Source organism: Onychomys torridus, chromosome 14 (assembly GCF_903995425.1).
Source record: "Onychomys torridus chromosome 14, mOncTor1.1, whole genome shotgun sequence".
Taxonomy (NCBI): Eukaryota; Metazoa; Chordata; class Mammalia; order Rodentia; family Cricetidae; genus Onychomys; species Onychomys torridus.
In genome coordinates, this window is record NC_050456.1 from 5,440,421 (window position 1) to 5,467,780 (window position 27,360).

At 44.0% G+C, this 27,360-nt stretch overlaps 1 pseudogene; it reads left to right on the plus strand.

Moving 5' to 3' along the window:
- The window catches only part of LOC118595634, a 58,270-nt pseudogene extending 31,160 nt beyond the window's left edge, over positions 1-27,110 (plus strand).
- The last annotated feature ends 250 nt before the right edge of the window (positions 27,111-27,360 follow it).

Consider the following 27,360-nt stretch of genomic DNA (forward strand, 5'->3'; position numbering starts at 1 on the left):
AACCCCAGGTCTGACCTTTGTACCATTCAGCTAGAGATGTGGATTTTTTTCCTTCAGTAGTGAAGGTTATGTTTAGGATGTTACACAGGGAGGCATTCTGGCATCCCGTGACGTGCTTACCCTTAGGTGCAAGGTCATCTGGGTGGCAAGGATGATGAACTGGATAAGGGCCCCTGGCCAGTTCAGGATAAGTGATGTTTCGCCCTACTCAGATCCAATCCCATGTAGAGCTAGGTTTCCAATTTGTGGTTTCGCATCCCCAAGCCTTACAGTATAGGGATTCTGGTCCCCCACACCTATGAATCTCCCCTCTTTTTCTACCATCTCGGGGGCATACATAGAATGACAAATAATTGAGGTGGCATCTCCTACAGAGGGGGGGCGCATCCCTGAGGCCTTCCATCATTCATTCTCCCTTCACTTGTTATGGGGAGTTCACTACCGGGTTCCTTCCCCTGCAAGTCCCAGGTGTCTAGTCCGGCTGCTAACTGACAGATATCTGGCTGGAGTGTAGGCCACCAGGTTCCCAGAGGGTAGTCCGAGCTAGACACTGTCCACACCATATCTTCCGTCCCAGATATCACTTGCCAAGTTTGTGGTTGTGGCCGGTGGGGGTTTGTCTGGCCAGCTTCTGCGCCTAATGCAGAGCTTGAGGGGATGCTCAGTCCGCTCCACAGTCCAGTCCAAATCAGCATCCAGGTCAGGGGCAGGGGCAGGTTTGAGATGGGAGCCATGAATCCAGGCAGCAATCCTGTCCACCTTGACTGCCGTCGGGGTGCTCAGCAGGACTTGGTATGGTCCCTTCCACCGGGGTTCCAAAAGTCTGATGCTGGTGTCTGCAGACATATAGGAAGTCCCCCACATGGAACTGATGGGCAGCGCTGTCCCCGCCGGGTTGGTATGCAGCAGACAGTTGCTTCCACAGTGTATGCTGGACAGATGCTAAAGCTTGCAGCCTGTCAGACAGAGGGGAAGGCATGATTTCTCCTTCCTGGATGGTTAGGTTCTTAACTGGGGGTGCACACCCAAAGAGCAGTTCGAAGGGGGTAAGACCCATAAAGGAAGGGGTATTTCTAGCTCTAAAGAGGGCACACAGTAGGAGCATCGTCCAATCTCTAGAGCCAGTCTCCATGGTCAATTTGGTTAAGGTCTCCTTAACGGTCATGTTGATTCTTTCTACCTGTCCTGAGCTCTGGGGTCTGTATGCACAATGCAGCTTCCAATCAATCCTCAGTACCTTTGCCAGTCCCTGACTTACCTGGGCCACAAACGCTGGGCCATTATCTGACCCAATTACCCGAGGCAGTCCAAATCTTGGGAAGATCTCTTCCAGGATTTTCTTAGCGACTATTGCTGCAGTCTCCTTTTTGGTGGGGTAGGCTTCTACCCATCCTGTAAAGGTATCTACAAACACTAGCAGGTACTTTAGGCCATACTTAGCTGGCTTTACTTTGGTGAAGTCTACTTCCCAATGCTGGCCAGAGCGGGTTCCTCGTAGTCTTTTTCTGGGGGCCAGTTTCCCAGGATATGCATTTACCTGCTGGAAGGCCCGGCAAGCAGCTACCACCTTCTCTGCCATTTGTTTCTTCTCAGATGGGGAGAGGGTCTTATCTTCTGTAGTCAGCTGGATCAATTTTCTGCTTCCCAGGTGTGTTAATTTGTGGATCCTTTCCAGAGTGTCTTTCCGAAGTTCCGGGGGTGGAGCCTCTTCAGGAGCTGGATCCTCCAGAGACGAGGCGTGAATAGCCAGGCTCCTTGGATCCCCGAGCGCAGCCTCCTTTGCCTCTTGATCGGCCTTCCTGTTTCCCGCTGCAACTGGGGAGTCCCCTTTTTGGTGCCCAGGGCAATGTGTGATGGCCAGCTCTCAGGGCAACATTACAGCCTCCAATAGGGCCTCAATCTCTTTTTTATTTTTGATTTCTTTTCCAGCCGATGTTAGTAGCCCTCTCTCTCGATATATTGCCCCATGCACATGTGCTATTGCGAACGCATACCGGCTGTCAATATAGATTGTGGCCCGTTTTCCCTGCAGCCATGGTGAGAGCTTGCGTGAGTGCGATCAGTTCTGCTTTTTGGGCTCAAGTTCCTTCCAGGAGGCTACTAGACCAAATTACCCGATTTTTGTCCACTACGGCTGCTCCCGCTTTCCTCTGTCCCCCCACTCAGGAAGCTGCTGCCATCCGTATATCATATCAGATCAGAGTGGGCTAGAGGCTGGTCTGTTAGGTCCTTTTCAGACCCCGGTCTCTTCGGCTAGGATGGCCTCGCAGTTATGGACTAGTTTATTTTCACCCTCCTTCTGGGGAGATTGGGAGGAGGGTGGCCGGATTCAAAAGGGACAGGGGCCCAAATGTGATGCGGTCTCGGTCTAGTAGCATTGTCTGGTAATAGGTGGCCCGGGCATTGCTCAGCCATCGTTTGGGCGGCTGGCGAACAATGCTCTCTAGCGCATGGGGAGCAATGATGGTCAGGTGCTGCCCCAGAGTCAATTTGTCCACGTCTCTCACCAGAGTAGCCGCTGCTGCCACTGCCCGTAGGCAAGTGGGCCACCCTCTAGCCACTGGGTCGAGTCATTTGGATAAGTAGGCAACGGGCCTTTTCCAGGGTCCAAGAGCTTGCGCTAGTACACCAACCGCCACCCCCTTTTTCTCGTGGAGGTACAGGGTGAAGGGCTTACTCACATCAGGAAGGGCAATGGCAGGTGCCGACAGGAGTGCCTTCTTCAGCGTCTCGAACGCTGTCTGGTGTTCCTCTTGTCAGACAAAGGGGTTCTTTTCCTAGGAACTCCCGCAGTTGACCGTGATCCGATGGGGCCAGGATGTTGGCCACCATTTTCTTTCAGGCGTCCGTCAGCCATCTTTTTCCTCCTTCAAGAGAGTAGCTGAGAAAGGTGACTCAGTTCTGGCAAATTTGTGCCTTCTTGGTGGATGCTCTATATCCCAATTTTGCCAAGGTACCCAGCAGTTTCTCTGTCCCCCACCTATAGGCATCTTGATTGTCAGTTGCCAGTAGGAGGTCATCAACGTATTGGAGGAGAGTGACCTTGGGGGTTGTCTCTCGGAACTCTCGGAGGTCCCGATGCAAGGCCTCATCAAAGATGGTTGGAGAGTTCTTGAATCCCTGTGGGAGCCTGGTCCAAGTTAACTGCCCTGTTCTCCCTTTCTTGGGGTCTGACCATTCAAAGCCAAAAAGTTTCTGAGAGTCCATGTGAAGGGGCAAGCAGAAGAAAGCATCCTTCAGGTCTAAAACTGTGTACCAATTTCGTTCTGGGGGCAGCGTACTTAGAAGGTTGTAGGGGTTGGGCAGTGCGGGGTGTATGTCCATTACTCGAGTGTTTACTTCCTGTAGGTCTTGGACGGGTCTATAATCATTAGTTCCCGGCTTCCTTACCAGCAGGAGCAGAGTATTCCAATCCAATTGGCATGGTCTTAGTATGCCAAGTTCTAGGAATCGTTCTTTGTGGGGTTTAATGCCCTCTCTGGCCTCTCAGCTGAGGGGGTATTGTCTTACCCGAGCCAGAACTGCTGTGGGTTTTAAGGTGACCACAACGGGTGGCTGTTCTACTGCCAGTCCAGGTCCCCCCCGTCTCTGCCCAAGCCTCCGGGAACCTGCGGGTCCATTCTTCATTTCCCAGTCCTGTGGGGACCATGGTCAGTTGGGCCGCGGGGATGGTGGTCCCATATAGCCGATATTCCTCTGTTGTTGGGAGTTCTAGAGTGAGGAGGCGGAGGTCCCTGACCATGGGATGGGCAAACTTTAATTCAGGTCCTTGGGCAGTGAAAGTTATTTGGGCTCCTAATTTTGTCAGGAGATCCCTCCCCAGGAGAGGCGTGGGACAGTCAGGGAGGACCAGAAAAGAATGTTGCACAGTACCTTTCCCCAAGTTGACTGTTCTCTGAGTGGTCCAGAGTCTCTCTCTACTCCTGTTGGCCCCTTGGACCAGAGACTTGTGGGAAGATAGTGGCCTGAGTGGTTGTTGTATTGCTGAAAAGACTGCCCCCGTATCTACTTCAAAGTCGACTGGGGTCCCCTCTACTTCAAAGGTTACCTGGAGCTCGGGGAGGAGTTCCGAACCCTGACTTCCTCAGTCCTCAAAGGTCAAGACTGACCGGCCTCGTCCTCTTTGTTTTTTGGGGCACTCTCGGGCCCAATGACCCTCTTCTTTGCAGTATGCACATTGGTTAGGCTTTAAAGGAGGGCGACCTCCTCTGCCTCGAGGCCCTGAGTTGTCCTTGACTGCCACTGCCAGGATCTGTGATAAATTTCGATTTTGTTGCTTCTCTCTTTGTCTTTCTTTTTCTTCTCTCTCTTTTTCTAACCTAGCTTCTTTTTCCTCTGCAGTTTCTCTTTTATAATAAACTTTTTCTGCTTCCTTGACTAAATCTCTCAAACTCAGTCCCTGCAAACCATCTAATCTCTGTAACTTGCATCTTATGTCTGCAGCTGACTGTCCTATAAAGGCCATCCCTACCACCCCCTTCTGTTCTTCAGACTGTGGATCGAAAGGCATATACCTCCTGTATGCTTCCATGAGCCTTTCGAGGAAGGCAGAGGGAGTTTCGTCAGGCCCTTGGAGAATCTCACCTACCTTGGCCAAATTAGTGGGCCTTCTGGCCACCGCACGGAGACCCACCATTAGAGTCTGGCAATAGAGGGACAGATGCTCCCTACCTTCCAGGGTATTAGGGTCCCAGGTTGGTCGTCTTAGTGGGATGCGCTCATCAATCAGGGTGGGGAGTTGAGTCGGTCGCCCATCTGGCCCGGGGACTAGTTTCCTGGCTTCCAGGAGAATGCGCTCTCTCTCTTCCATAGTGAAGAGGATCCCCAGGAGCTTCTGGCAATCGTCCCAAGTAGGTTGGTGGGAATACATGATGGAATCTAAGAGATCTGTTAATCTGGAGGGGTCCTCAGAAAATGGAGGGTTATTATTTTTCCAGTTATACAAGTCAGAGGAGGAAAAGGGCCAGTATTGGAGAGCGGGCATGTCACCCCCGGCCCCATCATCGACCGCTCCCCCAATGGGGCACAAAGGCAGTGTGATAGTCAGGGGTGTCTCATCCGGGGGCCTTGCTCTCTTCTGGCGAGTTCCCTGTGCTGGACCTGGCGGGGAGACCAAGACAGACTCGGGCCCAGTCTCTGCCGGTGGTTGTGGTTCGGGCCAATAGGGAGGCGGCCATGGTGGTGGCGGGAAGTCTAAGGCAAATGAAATGAGGTCATTCTGAGATTCAGGTAAGGGGGGTTGAGGAGGGGATGGAGTCGGTAATGGAGTCGATTGGGAAGGTTTGGTTGCGAGAATCGGAGCAGAAGTTAGTGGAGGCACTATAGGAGCAGTCAGGAAGGGTCGGACCCACTTAGGAGGGTCAGTCACCAGATCCTCCCATACCCAAATGTAGGCCTGCTGGTCTGGGTGTCCGTGCGAACCTGGAAATGAAAATCTTTTGTTTGACTGCCCTGATTATATTAAGATTAAAAGTATCATCTACTGGCCACCCGACTCTGAAGGTGGGCCATTCAGACGAACAGAAAGTCTGCCACTTTCCCTTCCTCACCCGAACCGCCAGGTTCGACACGTGGTCCATTACTGCCGACCAGTGAGAGAGGGTTAGGGACAAAGGGGTGGAGGCAGACTGTCCCATTCCAAACAAGTAGAAACAGAAACAGAAGGACACAAAAATCGAGACACAAAACACAAACAAGACAAGCCGGCAAAATGGTAAGGAAAATGAAACCAAAAGATTGTCTATTGGCCCAGGCCATCTGAAAAATCTCCTAGGCAAAAGGGAATCAGATGGGGCCCCTGTCTCAGGGTCCCCACACTCCAGAGAGTCCTCCAGAGCTGCAGCCTGTGGGTTCAGGACACGTCTGTCCCCCACCGTCCAAGGGTCCTCACGGGCCGCTTGAACAGCTGCTTCCCCGCCGACTCACCACTGTCCTTACCAATCTTGGTGGGACCTCCAAAACAGAGAGCTTCACTCCGATATCGGGTCACAAAAGAAGCTTTATTTAGCATGAGCTCGTGGGTCACCAGCACGAGAAAAAGCTGGCGACCCCTAGTTTAAGGCTCGCAGGCCTTTTATGAGGCAGTTCTACCAGGGCAGGGGAGCGGGGTCATCCAGAGTGCCGACATCTGGAGGCCAGATGTCTCAGCAAGCACAACTGCTGGCGGTCATCCTGCAAGCATCCTATTAGCACGGCATGATGGGCTAACTTTCTGGTATGGGGCGTGGAGGCAGAGTGCAGCATTTTCCACTGAATCTACAATTAGCAGAGCTAGTGGGGAGGGGCCTTGTTTCCCTTACAATGGCCTTTCAAGAGGATACTCACAGAAGTCCAAAACATTTCTGCCAGTCATGTTTTAGCTCAGGATATATGCCAGTTAGTCAACTATCAAAGAGCAATCCACTGTCTGAGTTTGAGGTCAGCCTGATCTACAAAGTAAGTTCCAGGACAACCAGGGCTATACAAAAACAAACAAACAAACAAACAAACAAACAAACAAACAAAACCCTGTCTCGAAAAACAAACAAAAACAAAGAGCAATGCATTCTTCATTGTTGAGTAACCTCTTTGTACTTGTTTGTGCTAATGTTTTTGTTTTGAATAATTCAGTCATGAGACACCAATAAAAACCGATCTGTGGGACAGGTATATAAGTCACTGATAAAGGATTCACAAAGTCCTCAATTTGATTCCCAATAAACAAACAAAAATTTAATTGTTTATGGCAGTCAATGAAAAAAAAAATAGTGAGACCATAGTACCCAGAGAAGCTTAAGACAGATATATTTCCTACATCTTTGGGTTCAGTCTTTTGACACTGACATAGTTGACTAGGCTCCAGATTCTTCAAGAAAACTGTGACAAACTTCTGGAAGAAGCTATCCACTTCAGCTTTTATAACTTGGTACTTTTGTGAGGTACCCACCACAGAAGACCACTCTGACTCGGGATCGAGCTGATGAAATGACGTTATTAGCCGGCAACCACACTAGGTGTTGGGACCCATGTACAGTCTCGAGCCTTGGTCAGGGAGAGCTCTTAAGCACACACACACAAAACCTCTTCCTGGGTTGACAAACCTCAGTGAGTAAGAACAGATAGCCAGAAGAGGAACTCTGGAAGCCAAAAAGGCCAGATTAGTACATTCAGGGCCTTTCCCAGAGCTATGGACTTTAAAGGATTAGGTCTTAGTTCTCATTTTGGAGGTGCTGCTGCCTATGTGCTGGGTTCCAAGGCCTGTTCATTACAGAGCCAGTTCTGCTAAGGTCTAGGGGCCTGTTGTTATACCATGGCATTTGTTTATGTTTTTGAGATTCAGTGTGTACACCAAACAGCAATCCTCCCACTTCTGCCAATATGTCTAGGATTGTAGGTATAACCCACCAATAGTGGAATGTGCATAGTCATGTTTTTTTTTGGGGGGGGGGTCTGGTCTTTTTTTTTAAGATTTATTTATTTATTATGTACAGTGTCCTGCCTGCATGCATCACTCTCATTATGGATGGTTGAGAGCCACCATGTGGTTGCTGGGAATTGAACTCAGGACCTCTGGAAGAGCAGCCAGTGCTCTTAACCCATCTCTCCAGCCCCATAGTCATCTTAAGAAACTGCATATTTCAGTTCATTTTAGCCTCTACAGTTAGCAATTATTTCACAGGAAATAGATTCAGGGTGGTCCACCAAAACAGTCATTTACCACAGAGACCAACATTATGGTCAGGAAGAGCCCGGCAGAAAGGCCAAGTAAGTTGTGTATGCACAGAGATAACCTCTACTCTGAAGTAACTTTAATCATCCCATGGATTGTGCCAACAATCCTGTGAAGAATTAATTAGTTTTTAATGGAGACTGTATATAATGAAAGTCTTGGTTGGAGTTTTATTGCTGTGAAGAGACACCGTGATCATGACTGAAAGGATAAACGGCGCTGGTTGGTTGGCGGAAGAGTCACGAGCCATGGTTACCAGAGTTAGAGTGGGCTTTATAGAGAGAAGAGGGGATGGGAGGGAGAAGCCAGGCCTGGCAGAGCGGGGAGGTGGGGCAGAGCAGTCAGCGGAGAGGAAATGGGAAAAGGAGGGTGGGGGTCCACGTGCGGCTTTTTAAGGCTGAGATTGCGTGATCATGCAGCGGTACGCAGTGCCCCCCTCAACAACCTGATGACGTAGGACATTACACCCGGGAGAGTGAGAGCAGGATACTGACAATGACAACTCTTAGAAAGGAAAACCTTTAATTGGGGCTGGCTTATAGTTCAGAGATTTAGTTCATTATCTTCACGGTAGCATGAGGTAAGACATGGTGCTGGAGAAATAGCTGAGAGTTCTCTATCTGGATCCAAAGGCAGCAAGGAGAGAGAGACAGACAGACAGACTAGGCCTGGCTTGGGCATTTGAAGACCCAAAGCCCACCAAATGACACACTTTCTCCAGCAAAGCCACACCTCCCAATGCCCCTGCCTAAGCATTCAGACACAATTCATGGGAGCCATTCTTATTCAAAGCACCACATAAGCTTTGGAAAAGTAATGGCTGTGGAAAACCTGTATTCTAGATTCATAAGAGCAGAAAAGGGGTTGAAGAGATGGCTTGGTGGTTAACAAGAGACTCATTCTCCTCTCTGTGTCTGGTTCCCAGCAGCCAAGTCAGGCTGACTTCCAACCGCCTGAGACTCCAGCTGCAGGGAATCAGACACCCTCTTCTAGTCTCTACAGGTACACAACTACACATGCACCCACTCCTACACAGATGCACACACATACACTTAATTTTTAAAATACAAAATAAATCTTTTTTAAAAGGGAAAGAAGTTGTTCCAATGAAACTGGTAGGAAAAGACAGAACTCCAACCCAACACAAGATTACAGGCTTCAGCATCAACACTGATAGTCTATTGAATCACAATGAATACTAATCTATACTTTGTAAAATATGTTAGTTACAAATCATATAATGTGCCAAATACTAGATAGAAAATTCAGAGACATCTTAATTAGCAGAGTTCATTTACAAGCCCAAGGAAACAAGATTTTTACTGAGTTCAAATTTTGTCTTTAATTATCTACTTAAGGAAAAAAAATCCCACTGAGATAACATATTTAAGTATACTTTAGTATAGACACATACATCAAAGAGTCAACCTTAACATTCAGTGATAGTGAATTCCAAGGAAATTCTTTTTAAAACTTTTTATTATGGCTGGAGAGATGGTTAAACAGATAAAGGAGCCAAGCTTGATGATCTGAGTTCAACCCCTGGGTACACACACACACACACACACACACACACACACACACACACAAAATAAAACATTTAAAAATTACTAAAACAATATTATATATGCCAAGTAAGCTTAGAATTTGTACTGAATGTTATGTGCTTTGATTAAGGGTACTGGGGCATGTAAGATGCCTGAAAGCCAGGCTTCCGTGGCTTATTACTGATAAGAAGTAAGTGACTGGGATCTGGAGACCTGTAAGTGGTGAAGTCCAAGTATTACTTGCTCTACAGGCCTGTGTTTACAATAAAAAAAGAAACTGTATTCCTTTTCTTGTTTGCCATAGAAAATTAAGAATAATTACTGAAATGACAATTATCACTGCCAAGTTACACAGAGGCCTATGCATTTATTTGATTATTATCTTTTAAATAAGGCAAATACTTAAAATAAAACTAAGTGGCTTGAGTCATGATACTAAAGCATTTTCCTCCATTCAAGACAAGGTTTTACCAAGTAGTCTTTATTAGCCTCAAACCCAACTGTTAAAATCTGCAGTATCCTGAGTGTTGAGATTAAAGCCAGAGCAACCATGCCATACTGAGGCATTCTTGGGCTTGGTGTTATTTAATTTTTTTTAAATTTTATTATTTTGTGTGGGGGAGAGGGCATGCACAGGCAACATCTTGTATGTGGAGGCCGGAGGCCCGTAGGTCCCAGGGACTGAAGCCAGGTCATCGGTCTTCATGGCGAACAGCTTGACTTGCTGATCTGCCTCCCGGAATGTACAGTGCATATTTAGTGGTTGTATTAATTACTTTTCTGTTGCTTTGATAAAGCGTCATGATCAAAAGCAACTTCTGGAGGAGTTTATTTTGGCTTCCGACTCCAGAGGGACAAGACTCCATCATGGCAGGGAGGTGAGAAAGCAGGACAAAAAGGTGAGAGATCGTGTCTTTGAACACACATACAGAGCAGAGAGAAACAGAGTAAGGCGAGGCTATATACTTTCAAGGCACACCCCCAGCAGCATACTTCCCCCAGCAAGGCTTTGTTTCCTAAACTTTCCTAAATATCACCAACTGCGGATCAAGTGTTCAAAAGCCTGAGCCTATGGGGACATTTGTCATTAAAACTACCACAGTAGTATTTGCTCTATTCATCTGCTTGTAAGAACAATTTGTGATCAATTTTAGAATGCTTGCAAATTAGACATTTAATCAAAATTGTCTTGAATAGTTGGAAATATTTTTGTTGTTGTTGTAAATTTGACTTTAGCAACCAGCAGAGAGCTCTCATTGTGCCCATTGTTCATCTTTGAATTGCCTTTGAGGTACATAGTCTCCTAACTGATTTCTTCCCTCATGTTGCTATAACAACAAGCCATATCCTGGGTGGTCTGAGCAACAATACCCATCACTCACAATTATGGAAGCTTTGAAGTTCAAGGACAGGATGCCAACATGCTTCAGCTACGGTAGGGGCCCTCTACCTTGCTTGCAATAGCAGCTTTCTTGCTACACCCTCACCTGGCAGAGGGATGATTCACCTTACAAGGGGAGTCTTCCATCATAGGACCACTACTTCCATGACAGCATCTAAATTTAATTATTCTCAAATGCCCTACCTCCAAGTACCATCACCTTGTTAAAATTTTAACATAACAATCTCAGAGAGACACAAGAATTCAACCCATAATATTGGCTGGGGTTGGTATGACAAAGAGCCACAGATTAAGACACCTAAACAACATATATTTATTTATTATATTTATGGAATACAGAGGTCTGGAATTAATGGATCCTTAGAGCTGGTTGCTAATAAAGGCTACAGGGGACAGTTTGTTCCATACCACTTCTGATGAACCCTCAGTGTTCCTCAATGTCTGCTGCATCACTCCCATCTCTGCCCTCAGCATCGTCCAGAGTTTTCCCTGTAGTGTCTTGGGTTAGTGTGGTGGTGTTGTGTTCCCCAAAATATTGTGCACCTAATAAGCTTATCTGGGACCAGAGAACAGAACAGCCACTAGATATAGAGGCCAGAAAATAGTGACACACATGCCTTTAATCCTAGCATTCCAGAGGCAGAGATCCCCAGGGATCTCTATGAGTTCAAGGCCACACTAGAAACAGTCAGGTGTGGTAACAAGAGCCTTTAATCCCAGGAAGTGATGACAGAAAGCAGAAAGGTATATAAGGCGTGAAGACCAGAAACTAGAAGCTTTAGGCTGGTCAAGCTTTTAGGCTTTTGAGCAGCAGTTCAGCTGAGATTCATTCTGGATGAGGACTCAGAGGCTTCCAGTCTAAGGAAACAGGACCAGCTGAGGAATTGGCAAGGTGAGGTAGCTGTGGCCTGTTCTGTCTCTCTGATCTTCCAGCATTCACCCCAATACCTGGGTTCAGGTTTGATTTTATTAATAAGAACTTTTAAGATTCGTGCTACAGGTTAGAAGCCCATTGTAGCCTATTATGATCTTGTCTCAACATCTACAACTCTTCCCAAATAGTCACATTGTATGACATTGGGGCTAAGACTTCACTGTATGTATTTTTAGGGTACACAATTCAATACAGATAACCTCCTTAGCTTTAACATCTATAAAATAAAGGGAAGTATATAGAGCATTATTTAACTTTCAGATATTAATAGAATATAGTATATGAAATATTATTCAATACATGATGTAGCCTAAATTTTCTCGCCTAGTATCCATGATGGTTAATCTTCATTGTTAATCTGACTGAATTTAGAATCACCTAGGAGACACACCTCTGGGCTTGTCTGGAGATTTGCTCCCAGATAGTTTTAACTGAGAAGAGATGCACCCCAAATGTAGGTGACACCACTCATAGGCTGGAGTCTGAACTAATTAAGAAGGGAAAAGGAGAAATGATCCGAGCAGCAGCATCCATCTCTCTCCTTTCTGACTGAGCACCTGCCTCAGGCTCCTGTCACCAGAGCTGTTCTCAGCAGCATGTCCCCCAACAGTGGTCTATACCCCTCACCGGTGAACACTAGCAAAACTTCTGAAAGTTACTTCAATCAAATATTTTCTCCCAGCAATGAGAAAAGTAACGAAAGCCAATGTCTCCCTGAAGTGAGAAGAATTGGCAATACCATCAAATTCCTGAAGCTTGTGGGAAGCACTCATTTGCAAGGAGGAACTGAGTTCCTATGTGTCATCTGAGATCAAAGCTGTTCCAATTAACCATTTGTTCACTTTCCTGGGATGATGAATTCAGGTTGAAAAGGCAGAATCTAAGTCAGCTATTAAAAAGCACTTAATTTTTCACAAAGCTGCTTTCACTACAAAGCCTTAGCTAAAAGTCACTACTTAATTATTTATATACCACTCAGGGCATTCATATGATTTCCCAAAAAGTGGCAACTAAGCTTTCACAGAGTTGTGAGCGTTGCATACAGTAACTCTGGTTCGTTCAGAACACTCTTAGTTCTTTGAGTCTGCTGTTAGCTTTAGAGAAAGCTGCCAGCTAATGAGGATTCTGATGAGATCAAAAGCCAGGGAAATGCTGGAATTTGGGGTACTCATTTAAAGTCCAGAGAAATTCAAAGCTCTAAGTTTTATCAGCTCACAGCAGAACAATCTGGCAGGTACACAAGCAGATTTTTAAGAACCAAGTAACAATCCTAACCTAAGAAAGGAGACGGTGTTATCTATTGCAGTATCACAGTGAGCAGGCTGGCTGTGAGGTTGCTAGAGTCCCAGTCTGGCAAACTCCAGCCCTGGGCAACTGTGTGTGTTGAACTTGCAAATTCTTGTCGTGGATGACTCAAAGTCTTATCTTCAATTGGCTGTGTTAGTAATGACAGGATCAATGAAGTCACAGATCACAAGACTGATGCGGGACTTCAACCTCTCGGGCAAACATCATTCATGCCATAAGCTAACAAATATAGCTCTCTAAAACAAATATTGGTCTCCATAAACCAATACCCAGAATATAGCTTATAAAAACTGGTGCTAATACATATGTGAAGAATACAAAATTTAAACATCAGGAGGGAGCCTCTCTCTCTCCCAGGAAATAAGCTGAATTACATAAGGGCCAAGGCTTCCTTGCCTTCCTCCTTGCCTCGCTAAGGATGGTTGTCCCAGACACTGCCTTCTCAGAGCCAAGTGTTTCAGCACTTTCAGTTTTCCTTGAGAATCTTTGCCTAATGAGTTCTTAGCTTTAATTTAATCCAATCTGAAGTCAAGTACCCATGATTTAAAATTCCTTTGTCTTCATTGCTGTGTATGAATAAAGCTGTTGCATGTATGTGTGTGCTTTTATTTATTTATTTATTTAATTTTTGTTTTTTTTAACCAAAGGTCAGTCTTCACATGCTTTATGCACTTTCTTCCTGTGAGGTAAAGTCTCACCCTAAGAGTGGAACTTTATTTTCAGCAAGGTTGATAGCCAGCAAGCATCCATGATTCTGTTGTTTCTATCCTCTACAATCCTGTGGTTTCAGGTATGTACAGTATCATACCTAGACTGTTACATGGGGGCTGAGGCCTGAACTCAGGTCCTTATGGTCCATAGTGAGCACTCACAACCACCTAGCTATATCTCGAGCTCCTGATAGTTTTTGAAATATAGTCTTCCTAAAAGTAGCCCAGACTAGCATTGAGTTTGTGGTAATCCCCCTGCCTCAGCCCCTGGAATGCTGGGATTATGTGTGTACAATACCCAGTCATTCCAGGGAAATTTAAAAAGAAATCTTTAAAGTGTTTTTAACTTTAAAAACTGTTTTACAATGTGTTTAAAAGATAAAGAGAGGAAAAACAAAGGTTAACTTCTCAAAGTTTATTTGAGCAAACAATGATTTATGTATTGGAGGACTCCAACCAGAAATAGATCAGTTTCTCCAATATAGGAATGTTACAGATGGAGATAAAGCAGAGATAACACTAGGCTGGTTAGCAATTATTCAATTGGCTTGATTAGAAAGTCCCAAGTCATCTGTAGTTATTTAATTTTTAAAAATGTAGGTATTTACTTGGCTGTTGTAGAATATTATTTTAAGATGTGTTACATTTGTTTATGCTGTGGAACATTTGTTTAATGATGTAAAGATGTGCTGCATTCTTTTATGTTGCATTTGTATAACTGTGAAAATGTGGGTTTTTTTTGTTTTTTGGGGTTTTTTTGCCTGTCTAAAACACCTGATGATCTAATAAAGAGCTGAATGGCCAATAGCAAGGAAGGAGAAAGGATAGGTGGGGCTGGCAGGCAGAGAAGATATATAGGATAAATCTGGGAGGTAAATAAAGAAGGAAGGAAGAGGCTGCTAAGGGTCAGCCATGCAGCCACACAGCCAAAGGAAAAAGCCCAGAGACAAAAGGTAGACAGGTCAAGATAATTTAAGAAAAACTGGCTAGAACAAGCCAAGCTAAGGCTGGGCATTTATAATTAAGAATAAGCCTCCATGTGATTTATTTAGGAGCTAGGTGGTGGGCCCCCCAAAGAACAAGGAGCCAAAGAGTAAAGAGTGAAAAAAAACTAAGTATACTTGGCTAAAGTTAAATTTAGCTGGTTTTGTTTGCTTGAACATTCTCAAAGGCCTGCTGTTTTTCTTTTTTTAACTACATTATTATTATTATTATTATTATTATTATTATTATTATTATTACTACCACTACTATTACTATTACTATTATCATTATTATTGCAGCCTTGTAGATCAAATTCAGGGCTTTGTGTATGGTAGAAAAAATACTCTGCCACTGAGCTACATTTCAGGCCTAAAGTCTCCCATTAAAATATTGATTATTTAATTTGGTTTTTCAAGACAGGGTTTCTCTATGTAGCTTTGGTGCCTGTCCTGGATCTTACTCTGTAGCCCAGGCTGTCCTCAAACTCACAGAGATCCGCCTGCCTCTGCCTCCCAAGTGCTGGGATTAAAGGCATGCGCCACTGCTGCCCAGCTTAAAATATTTATTTTGGTTGTGTGTAGTGTGTGTGTGTGTGTGGGGGGGCACACCTTCCATGGCACTCATGGAAGATGGAGGATAACTCCTGATGGAAGGCCTTGTTTTCTACTTTGTTCAAGACAGACTCTTACTGTTTATTGTTGTGGATGCAGGACTAGCTGGCCTGGGGGCTTCTGGGATTTCAAGGCTGTCTCTGCTTTCGATCCTGCTGTCTGAGCACTAAGATTACAGATGTGTGCTTCCATGTCTGGCCTTAATCTGGTTCCTGAGGATTGGAAAGTGGAAAGTGTTTTATGTTTTACCCTTGAGCCCTGCTCCAGCCCATAAGCTTTTCTTTAAAATTTTAAAAAGATTTTTACCTTGTGTACACATTTTGCTTGCATGTATGTCTGTGCACCACATGTGTGAAGTGCCTTGGTTACATGTATGTGCTGGGATCCAGAGCCAGGTTCCCAGCAAAAGCAACACACGCTCTTAACTGTTGAGTTTTTAATTAGTATCTCCAGCCCCAAAGACTTTTTTTTTTTTTTTTTTTTTTTTTAAGTAGGGTCTTGTAACTGTGGTTGGCCTGAGATTTGCTATGTTGACAGGCTGGAACTCACATAGATTTGCCTGCTTGGGATATGTGCGGGGTGCTGGGATTAAAGGTTTACTCCACTATGCCCGGCTCCTCCATCCTCTTTTGAAATGGTTTATTTATGTTTTGAGTGTGAGCATGTGTTAGAAGTCAGCTTTCAAGAACTGGTTCTTGTTTCCCACCTTGCTGAGGTAAGCACTGCACTGGCTCTGGGGTTGTTAGAGTTTCGTGACCAGGGCCTTCATCAGCTGAACCATCTCCCTGGTCCAGGTCTCTGTAGTGTCCATTCACAAGTGTTTATCAAGAGGAGGAAAATAATGTGTTCAAATAGACACTATTAGACCATGTTCCTTACTTGGCTATTATATTGGTCAACTCAGATTAGTTACCTAAATTTTCAAAAACAATAGAAAGTGAGTTATCTAATTGTGCTGTGTTTATTAGTCCCTGGATCACCGAGTTTCAGAAGCTTTCACGCAGTGTTCAAGTCTGTTCTATCAAATACAGACTGAAGGAGGTGGTCTCCAGAGCCAGCACTCGATTGTGTTGACACCAAGCTTTCCTCTTGGGGTCCCTTTAGCTGTTCACGCCCTGTGCTGTCCTTTCCTCTTTACTGTCCCGTTGTCAGAGTGTGTTCGAGGGAAGGAATAATCGCCTCCAGGACAAACAGGGATGCTGGCAGGGTCTCTCTCTGACCACTGCAGTACCTTGCACTGCAGTGGGAGGTGGCGCTGGGCTCTCTGTGATTTTGTGAGCAGGCTGGTCACTGAAGTTAGGCGAGCTCTCACAGCTCAAGGCTACCAGCTTTTCTTAGGAGTTTCATATTCTCACATGAGTTCTCTGTAATTTTCCTGAATGCACTTAATTTTCACACATTAATCTTCAGTGGCATCTACTGTATGCTTTCATTACTTACAAATTTGTCCGTTAGAATTATTCTTTAGTTTTAGCATGAGTTCCAGACTAGAATATTACTTCCTGTCTAAAGCAACCACAGTGCACAATTGTAACAAATGCTGGAGTGGGTTTACTTTGGAATTGCTTATTATTATATTCAGAGGTTGTTTTCTAACACAAGGGAGGAAATTAAGATTTGGATTCTTTTTTATTATTGTTTTTGTTTTTAATTGATCCTGATTGCAGTTTCCCTTCCCTCCCCTCCTCCCAGGCCCCTCCTCCCCTCTCCCCCAGATCCACTGCTTCGCCTCCTCCCAGCCCCCTCCTCCCCTCCTCCCAGCCTCCCTCCTCCCCTCCTCCTAGCCCCCCTGCTTCCCCTCCTCCCTGCCCCCCTCCTCCCCTCCTCCCAGCCCCCTCCTCCACTCCTCCCAGCCCCCTGCCTCTCCTCCTCCCAGCCCCCTTCCCTCTCCTCCTCCCAGCCCCCTCCTCCCCTCCTCCCAGCCCCCTTGCCTCCCCTCCTCCCTGCCCCCCTCCTCCCCTCTCCCCCAGATCCACTGCTCCTCCATTTCCCTTCAGAAAAGAGAGCAGGCCTCCCAGAGATGTCAATGGAATACAGCATAACAAGATACAATAAGACTGGGCACAAACCCTCATACCAAGGCTGGGCCAGGCAAACCAATAGGAGGAAAAGGATCCCAAGAGCAAAAGAGTCAGAGACAACCCCTCTCCTACTGTTAGTAATCCCACAAAAATATCAAGCTAACAACCATAACATTAATGCAGAGGTCCTGGCACAGACACATGCAGGCTCCATGGTTGCTGATTGGGTCTTTGTGAGCCCCTGTGGGCCCTGCTTAGTTGGTGTCTGTGAGCCTTGTTCTTCTGCTGTCCTTGACCCCTCTAGCTGCTACAATTCCTCCCCCCACTTCCCCAGGTCTCCTGAGCTCCAAGGGATCTGATGGAGATCTAGAGCTTGGTCTCTCTCTCTACCTAATGTTTGGCTGTGGATCTCTGCATCTGCTTCCATCAGCTGCCAGCAGAGACCTCTCTGGTGACAACTGGGCTAGCCACTGACGTATGAGTATAACAGAACACCATTAAGAATCACTTTATTGATTGTTATTTTCTAAACTAGGTCTCTGAGCTATCCAGCCTCTGGTTCCTGGTTATTCAGACAGTGTTGGGAATAGGCTCCCTTTCCCTTCACAATAGTCTCAAATAATAGGAAATATCTTGGGGTAATTCTAAGAAAAGACTTGTATGATAAAAACTGCACATCTTTGAAGAAAGAAAGTGAAGACCATCTCAGAGATGAATAGATCTCAGAGGCTCATGGATCAGAAGGATAAACATAGTAAAAATGGCCATCCTGCTAGGTGGTGGTAGCACACACCTTTAATCCCAGCACTTGGGAGGCAGAGCCACGTGGATCTCTGTGAGTTCAAGGCCAGCCTGGTCTACAACGAGAGTTCCAGGAAAGGCACAAAGCTACACAGAGAAACCCTGTCTCAAAAAACCAAAAATAAATAAAAATAAATAAATAAATAAATAAATAAATAAATAAATAAATGGCCATCCTAACAAATGCAAACTACAGATTCAATTCAATCCCCATCAAAATTACAATATAACTCTTTACAGACCTCGAAAGAACAATACTCAACTTCATATAAAAAAAAAAAAGAAGACCCAGGATAGCTAAAAGAATCTTGTAAAATAAAAGAACTTCCAGAAGTATCACCATCCCTTATTTCAAGCTGTACTACAGAGCTATAGTAATAAAAGCTACATGGTGTTGTATAAAAACAGATAGGTTGATTAATGGAATTGAATTGAAGACCCAAACATAAGTCCATATACCTATGGATACCTGAATTTTTTAAATTTTTTTTTTTTATAAAGAAGCCAGAAAGACACAATGGAAAAAAGAATCTTCAACAGATAGTGCTGGTCAAACTGGATGGATGAATGTGGAAGAATGAAAATAGATCCATATTTATCACCCTGTGTAAGACTCAAGACCAAATGCATCAAAGACCTCAACATAAAACCAGATACGCTAAATCTGACAGAAGAGAAAGTGGGGAACAGCCTTGAATTCATCAGCACGGGAGACAGCTTCCTGAATAGAACACCAGTACCACAGTAACTAAGATCAACAATTAATAAATGAGACCTCGGGGCTGGGGATTTAGCTCAGTGGTAGAATGCTTGCCTAGCAAGCACAAGGCCCTGGGTTTGGTCCTGAGCTCCAAAATAAATAAAATAAATAAGACCTCATGAAACTGAAAAGCTTCTGTAAGGCAAAGGACATTGTCAATGAGACAAAACAGCTTAAAGAATGGAGAAATGTCTTCACTAACCCCACATTAGACAGAGAGCTTATTTCCAAAATATATAAAGAACTCAGGAAACTAGACACAAGAAAAAAAATTACAGATCTAAACCGAGCATTCTCAACAGAGGAATCTCAAATGGCTGAGAATCACTTAAAGAAATGTTCAACATTCTTAGCCATCAGGGAGTGCAAATCAAAATGACTTTGAGATTCCATATTATACCTGTCAGAATGGCTAAGATCCATAACATAAATGACAGCTCATGCTGGAAAGGATGTGGAGAAAAGGATGTGAAGCAAGGGGAACATTCCTCCATTGGTGATAGGAGTGTAAACTTGTACTGCCACTATGGAAATCGATATGGTGGTTACTTAGAAATTTGGTGGATGATCTAACTCCAGACCCAGCTATGCCACTCTTGGGCATATACTGAAAGGATGCTCAAGCATACCACAAGGACACTCACTCACTATATTCATAGCGGCTTTATTCATAATAGCCAGAAACTGGAAACACCTAGATGACCCTCAAATGAAGAATGAATAAAGAAAGACATATTTACACAATGGAGTATTACTCAGTTGTTACAAAAATGACATCATGAAATTTTCAAGCAAATGGAAAAATCACCCTGAGTGAAGTAACCCAGACCAATAAAGGTAACCATGGTATATACTCACTAATAAGTGAATACTAGCTGTTAAGTAAAGAATAATCAAACTATAATCCACAGACCCAGAGAAGTTAGATAAAGAGGGGAGGTCTAGGGAAGGATGTTTGGATCTCCCTGGGAAGGGAAAATAGAATAGATATTGAGGGTAGACTGGGGGTAGGTGGTAATGGGAACAGGAGGGATCAGATTGAAGAGGGAGGATGGAGAGAGAGAATACTGGAAGAGATGACTGGAATAGGCTGACATTTAGGGGGTGATGTGGAAACACAGAGCAGTAGAAATTTCCGGAAACCTATGAGGTTGATGCTAGCAAGGACTCCTAGTGACAGAGGGTATGGAGCCTGAACTGGCCATCTTCTATAACCAGGCCAGTATCCCAGTGGTGGGACTGGGACACCAACCCAGCCACAAAAATCTGTAACCCATACCATGCATACTGCCTGCATGATGTGCTGGGGCAATGGTAGCTCAGAGCTTGTGAAAGTGACCAACCAATGACTGGTCTAACTTGAGGTCCAAGCCATGAGAAGGAGCCCATGCTTGACACTGCCTGGATGGCCAAGATCCAGAAGCTGAAAGGCTCAGAGACCCTAGGGTAGAACCAAATCCAACTGACACAAAAGGAAAAAAAAAGAGGCAATGAAATGATTGCCAATGAAATTCTGCTATACTTATAGATTAGTGCCAAGCCCAGTTGTTTTCAGAAAGGCTTCCTCCAGCAGCTGATGGGAGCAGATAGGGAGACTCACAGCTAAACATTCGACAGAGCTCAGGGAGCCCTGCAGAAGAGAGGGGTCAAGGATCATGGGAACCAGAGAGATTGAGGACACCAGGAGAACATGGCCCACAAACATCGACTAAGCAGGGCTCACAGGGGCTCACAGAAACCGAAGTGGCAACCATGGGCCTGTATGGGTCTGTACCAGGCCCTCTGTATACATGTTGTGGTTGTTTAGTTTGTGGTTTTTGGTGTCTCTCACTGTTTTGCCTGCTCTTTGGACCCTTTTCCTCCTACTAGGTCACCTTACTCAGCCTTGATGTGAGGGATTGTGCCTAGTCTTATTTCATCTTGTTATACTGTGTTTGGTTGATATCCCTGGGAGGCCTACTCTTTTCTGAAGGTAAATGGAGGAACAGTGGATCTGGGAGAGAGGGAAGGTAGGGGTTACTGGGAGGAGGGGAGCAAGGGGAGGCTAAGCTTGGGATGTATTGTATGAGAGAAGAATAAAGAAAAAGAGAACAACAACAACAAAAAAAATGGGATGTAATTCTAATAGGTCTTCCTTTATATGTTACTTGCCCTTTTCCCCTTGCAGCTTTTAATATTCTTTCTTTGTTCTGTGTTTAATGTTTTGATTATTATGTAGTGAGGGGGCTTTGGGGGGGTTCGAGACAGGGTTTCTCTGTAGCTTCGTGCCTTTTTCCTGGAACTCACTTGGTAGCCCAGGCTGGCCTTGAACTCACAGAGATCCGCCTGGCTGTGCCTCCCAAGTGCTGTGATTAAAGGCATGTGCCATCACTGCCCAGCAAGGGGGCTTTCTTTTCTGGTCCCACCTATCTGGTGTTCTATATGCATCTTTTACCTTTACAGGAATCTCCTTCTTTAGGTTAGGGACAATCTCTTCTGTGATTTTGTTGAAATGTCTTCTGGGTCTTTGAGCTGGGATTTTTCTCCTTCTAGTCCTATTATTCTTAGGTTTGGTCATTTCATAGTGTCCCAGATTTCCTGGAGGTTTTGTGTCAGGATAACATTTTCTTTAACCAAAGTATCTATTTCTCTATTGTATTTTCAGTTCTTAGACTCTCTCTTCCAACTCTTGTATTCTGTTGGTGATAAGGTGACTGAGGATAGGGTAGGTGGGCACAAAGAGAGTGAGAAAGTTGGAGAGGTCTATGGCAGGTGGCCTACTTGGAGTTCTGGAGACTGGAGCGACCTCTGGTCAAGCAGGGGGATCTCTGTCTGAGTTGGGGGCTGGAACACTGAAATAGGGAGGGGATAGACTAGAGGAAAGGGTGGGGCACACTGAGAGAGTGGGGGAGGTCTTCAGGTTGGTCACCTGCTTGGACTTTTGGCAGCCTACATAGCCTCATGCAGGGTATCTCTGCCTGAGTTGGGGGCTGGGACATGGTGATGTGAAGACACAGGGATTGGGGAAAGGGGAACCACTAAGAGAGTGGAGAAGGTCTGCAGGTGGGTGGCTTACCTGGACTTCTGGTGGCTGGCATGTCTCTGGTAGAGCCAAGTCTTTGGATTCTAATAAGACAACTTAAGCATAAATGCTTAGCTTGAGTGACCCTTTTCAGGAATGGTCAGGGCCTTATCAGTGTTTTCTGTGTATTCCACTGAACACTAGCAAGCTGTGGTATAGCTAGGAGGATTAAGGGGAATGTAGCTAGCCAGCACCTTTTCTCTGTCCTGCTTGGTCCCGCAGCAGCTTATAAAATAACCATTCAGGGGGTTGTGGATTTAGCTCAGTGGTAAAGCCCTTGCCTAACAAGTGCAAGGCCCTAGGTTCAGTCCTCAGCTCTGGAAAAAACAAACAAACAAACAAACAAACAAAATAACCATTCAGAGGCTTAATATTGATTACAAACTGTTTGGCCTATGGCTCAGGCTTATTACTAGCTAGCTCTTCTATGTTAAATTAACCCATTTATATTAATCTATGTATCACCACGTGGCTGGTGCCTTACTGGTACTTTCACATCTTGCTTCTTGGGAGGCTTACTGGCCTCTTCTCCCTGTATCTCTGCTTGGATTTCCCACCTGGCTATATCCTGCCTTGCTATAGGCCAAAGCAAATTCTTTATTAACCAATGGTAATAAAACATATTGGTAGCATACAAAAAGACATCCCATAGCATTTTCCCTTTTCTGTCTAATCAAAAAGGAAGGTTTTAACTTTAGCATAGTAAAATTACATATAACAAAACAGTTAGCAAGCAAGGATTACAGTTACAATAGTTAGTCTATTAATATTTGATAAAATTAGAGAAAACATTTAGTTCTCTATCTTATCTTGGTGAATGTAAAGTTTTATATCTAATTTACTTTTATCCTAACTAAGTAAAACTATAACTATCTAGTCTTCAGTTCCATCACAGACCCTAGAAGGATATAATATTATCTGAGTAAACAGGAAGTACATTGCAAGCAATTTCCAAAACTCTAGAAATGACAAGAGACACCTAGCTTCCTGGACAGTCATCCAAAATTCTTCTGTAACAGTGGGGCATTCATCTTCAGCCAACAGGCCCATAGTATCAGGCAGACTTTTCTTTTTCTTTCTTTCTTTCTTTTTTTAGATAGGCTTTCTCTGCGTTGTTTTGGTGCCTGTCCTGGATCTCACTCTGTAGACCAGGCTGGCCTCAAACTCACAGAGATCCACCTGGCTCTGCCTCCCATGTGCTGGGATTGAAGTCATGTGTCACCACTGCCTGGCCAGACAGACTTTTCAATGCAGCAGGAATTTTGAAAGACTGTTTTGCTTTGTTTTGGCAAAGTTCATCAGTCACTTTTTTCTGTGTCCTGCAGAATATCTGACAGACTCTTCTATGAAGCAGGAATTTTGAAGGACTGTCTTGCCTTGTTTTGGCAACATTCAACAGTGTTTTTCCTGTGTGTCCTGCATGTCCAGTCTGCATAGCATATTGTCAGCAGTCAAAAACAAGAACAGTTTCTATGCCTAGTGGCTAACCTTGCCACAATGAAAGCAAATTGCATAAGGAGTTTCTTCAATGCCCATCATCTTCTCTGAAGTAAACTGGTGCTATCAGGAGCAGATGTGTCTCATTGTCTAAAAAACTTTAAAAACAAAACATCTTAAATGCCATATTCTATAGGTCTTTGAAGTACTTGAAGACCATCTATCTAAAATATATATATTTAACCTAGAAAACATACCTAACATATCTACAAATTTGATTGTTATAAATGACTACTTATTGGAAATTTTGAGGTCCAGCCTCTTAATTTCCTTCAGGGGCCCAGGAGAGACACTGCTAATGGAGGGGAATGAATCTAGATACATGGAGCTCTTTCATCTAACTCCTTTATTTGTCTGCCACCATGATTCTGTTTGGTTCTCTTGGGGATAGTCTTTATCTCTCCAAAAACAGCAACAACCTTCATGTTTACAATACAAGAATTACAGGGTCCCCACCAGAAGCTTCCTGGTTAACTTCATTTGCAACCCAAAGAGGGAGTGAATAAAGGTTGAGTTATATAGGAGCTGGAATAAATCAGAAAAGGAATTTATGTGCTAGAAATATATCCACATCTGTGGTGAGGTGCACATTATGAGTCTATCATAAATGTGTTCGAACTACAGACTTACAGGTGATTGATTAAGAAAGCTATAAGTCATTAAAATAAAACTGCTTCTATCTTCCTATGTGGCTGGTTTTCTGACAGGGCGGGGAGGAGCACTGACAGCCAGGCAATCTGCATCATAGCTTGAAGCACCTGGTGAGAAGAAAACTTTTTGCTCTGGGGCAGTGAGAAGAGGGGAGATCTGAGCTTGATTTGCACAAGAAGCAAAGCTATGCACTAGGAGCCTGGCACTTGGCCGAGGAGCCAGGTTGCCCCTGAAAGCATGTTTTCACCTTAGTTCAGGAGTAGTGGATGCTTTGTTTGGAGCTGGCCCTATCTTTGGATGTAGCTAAAGCAGATATTTGCAAAAGGCAGATACTCAATTCAAATGCTAGAAAGGGAGCTGGGAGCTTAGAGGCAGAAGGGCCTGCCTTTGTGACCTTATCCAAGTACTTTGAACATATATGCCTGAGGAGGTTCACACATACACCATTCTTGGGGAATTATGAGCACAAGAAATTCATAGAAAGAAACAGCTGAATATTACAAAGCTGAATAACACCAATTATTCCATGGTAAATGGCTTTCTCTTTCAGGACTCCTTGGTCAATCAAGGAGTATTTTTTTTTTTTTTCGAGACAGGGTTTTCCCTGTGTAGCTTTGTGCCTTTCCTGGAACTCACTTGGTAGCCCAGGCTGGCCTCAAACTCACAGAGATCCTATGTTTCTTGATTATTTATAATAATATGTGTTTATTATTTATAATAATAGCCTTCAAAAACTAAAACTTTATGTTACATTTTTAAATAAATTGCAAGTAAATTTAAATTTTAAACAAAATAGAAAAACATATATAATCCTTCAAACAAGAAAAGAAACTTATACACAGTGTAACAAAAATTACAAATGATAACAAATATCCATAACACACCAAATAACCAAAAGCGATCCACACCCCCCAACTCTTGGGAATGTGGGACATAGTTTTATCTATACTGCTTTCTGATGTCTGTGGACGAAGCAACTTTAGGGTTCCAAAGAGAAAATTTTCAGATAATGACCAAGTCCTGGGAAGACGAGCAGTAACCTTTGCTGATAAATATCACTTGTCAAGTTTCAGGAGGTCTTTCTTGATCAAACCTGACCATATTAACCCTGAACGAATCCACAGCCCCTCATCTCCTATAGGAACAAAACTCCTAAGCATTCTTGATTTTCATTTGACAATTATATATTTTGACTTCTTTTTTAAAGTTAAGATAGCCCTAAAGTATCTAGGTTGGTTCAATTTTGTAGTGTTGTTCTTTTGCCCTTCAGCATTCAAAAAATTCAGTATCAACACATTACTATACAGGATCCAGACTCCTTATACATTTTATGTCTTACTTGGCTTTTTTTCTTTTACACTCTTTTTAAAGACTTTATTTTATAAATTCTTCATGTTTTGGCACGAACAGTTTTCAGCTGGTGACAGAAGTGAGAGATGGGAACACGACGTGGACACCAAACAGAGCGCCGCATGTACTGTAATGAGCGACAGCGGACAAACCAAATGTAAGGGGTGGAAGGATAACTATAGAAAAGGGAACCAATATTACTCAAATGCTTTCTAGAGCCTTTCTGTAGATACAAATATATATATCCAAAAATATGTTTTATACAGACAAATGTTTCTCAATTAAAGATGGGTCCAAAGCTATAGCATAACATAAAAAAAATTCTTCGTTTTTTTTTCTATGGCTATACCCTCTTTCTTTTCTTAAGCCTATGTACATTGTAACCTGTTTAGAGGTTTTTCTGTCTGGACCTCTTTTATTTTCTATCTTCAGCCTTTTTTGACCATACAAACAAACCTTTAAGCTGCTAACCTACACCTGGATCCTCTGCATGTGGCTCTTAGCTGGCTCCTCCTGCTTCTCAGGTCATGAAAAGCAAGCATGAAACTCATGGCCTGGTAGGAGGTTCATGAACAGGAACTGCATTCAACCTTCCTAGAGCTCCAGAATGCCAATGCTTGCACTTTTACTTAGTGGTTTTTTTTTGTTGTTGTTTTTGTTTGTTTGTTTGTTTGTTTGTTTGTTTTTATTCCTACTTATCATACTAGCTGTTGAAAGCCTCACTGATGGGCAGAAACTGTCTAGCTGAAATTCTTAAAGGAGTGGTATCTCCCCCTCCTCCTTTTTTTTTTTTTTTTCCTAGCTTTCTCATGCAGTATGGAAATTCAAGCACCTCATTGGTATGCCAAAATGTTGTTGTTCTTTGGTCTGTTGCGGGAGTCTACTACCCAGCTCCCAAATAAATCACACATAGAGGCCTGTTCTTACTTGTAAACATCTGGCCTGAGCTTGGCTTGTTGCTTGCCAGCTTTTTTAAACTTTAAATTATCCCATGCATCTGGGCTTTTCCCATTCTCTTACTTCTGTAAATCTTACTCTTACTCCATGGCTTGCTGTGTAGTTGGGTGGCTGGCCAGGCTATCCAGGCGTCTTCTACTTCAGATTCTTGCCTCAGAGAACCTTCTCATCCCTGAGAATCCGGGAAATCACCAGCCAGTTTTTCCAATGGTCCATGCTGGGCAGAATCCATGCACAGGCATTCACCTTTGTCCAGATGTTCCAGCCCTACTGGAAGGATGATTTCTTCATGCCTTTTTTTCAAAGACCTGAATGTTATTTCAAATTTGCAGTTACTCTCAGATTCTTCTGGACAGTGGATCACATTAGGTTTTGTTCATGGAAGACTGAAAAATATAAAGTCTTGAGCCCACTGGAAAGGGAAGAGTTCTTGTTCTGTCCCTTTAAGTACTCTGCATGGGAGGGTCCCTTTGTCAGTATGAAGATATGATTAAGCCATATATGGAGACAGCAATGCTGATCTATAAGGATCTGATGAATGGTTGGAAACAACCTCAAGCCAAGGAAATGCAAATTACCTCTTCTGTCTTTAAAATGAAATTCTACAACTCTGCTGGTGTGTGCTACCCTTCAGCTAAAAAGCATTGAACAGATGTTCTCTTACTTCATCGTGGATCCCATTAAGCATCATGTGAATGTCTTATACCATTGCTCTGGTGTGGGGAACATGGCTGAGTCTTGTAAAAACCATCAGCTGGCGCTGCTCCTTAGTCACTGTGTCTCCTTGTCAGCACTAATGGATGGATAAATGTGCTCTTGCAGATCAGTCAAAAGCAACTGCAAAGAGCCTATTCCAAGCTGGAGAAGGCAAACACTAATGTGCCTCTCTCTACATTTGTCCAGCATACTCATGCAGGGATCCCTGACGGAACCTGCACAGAGCAGAATGGTTGTAGAGCATTATTTTTAGAAATGTTACTTTTGTTTATGTTGTATTTGTTTAACTCTGTGAAACTGTGTTACTGTGCCTGTCTAAAACACACGATAGTCTAATAAAC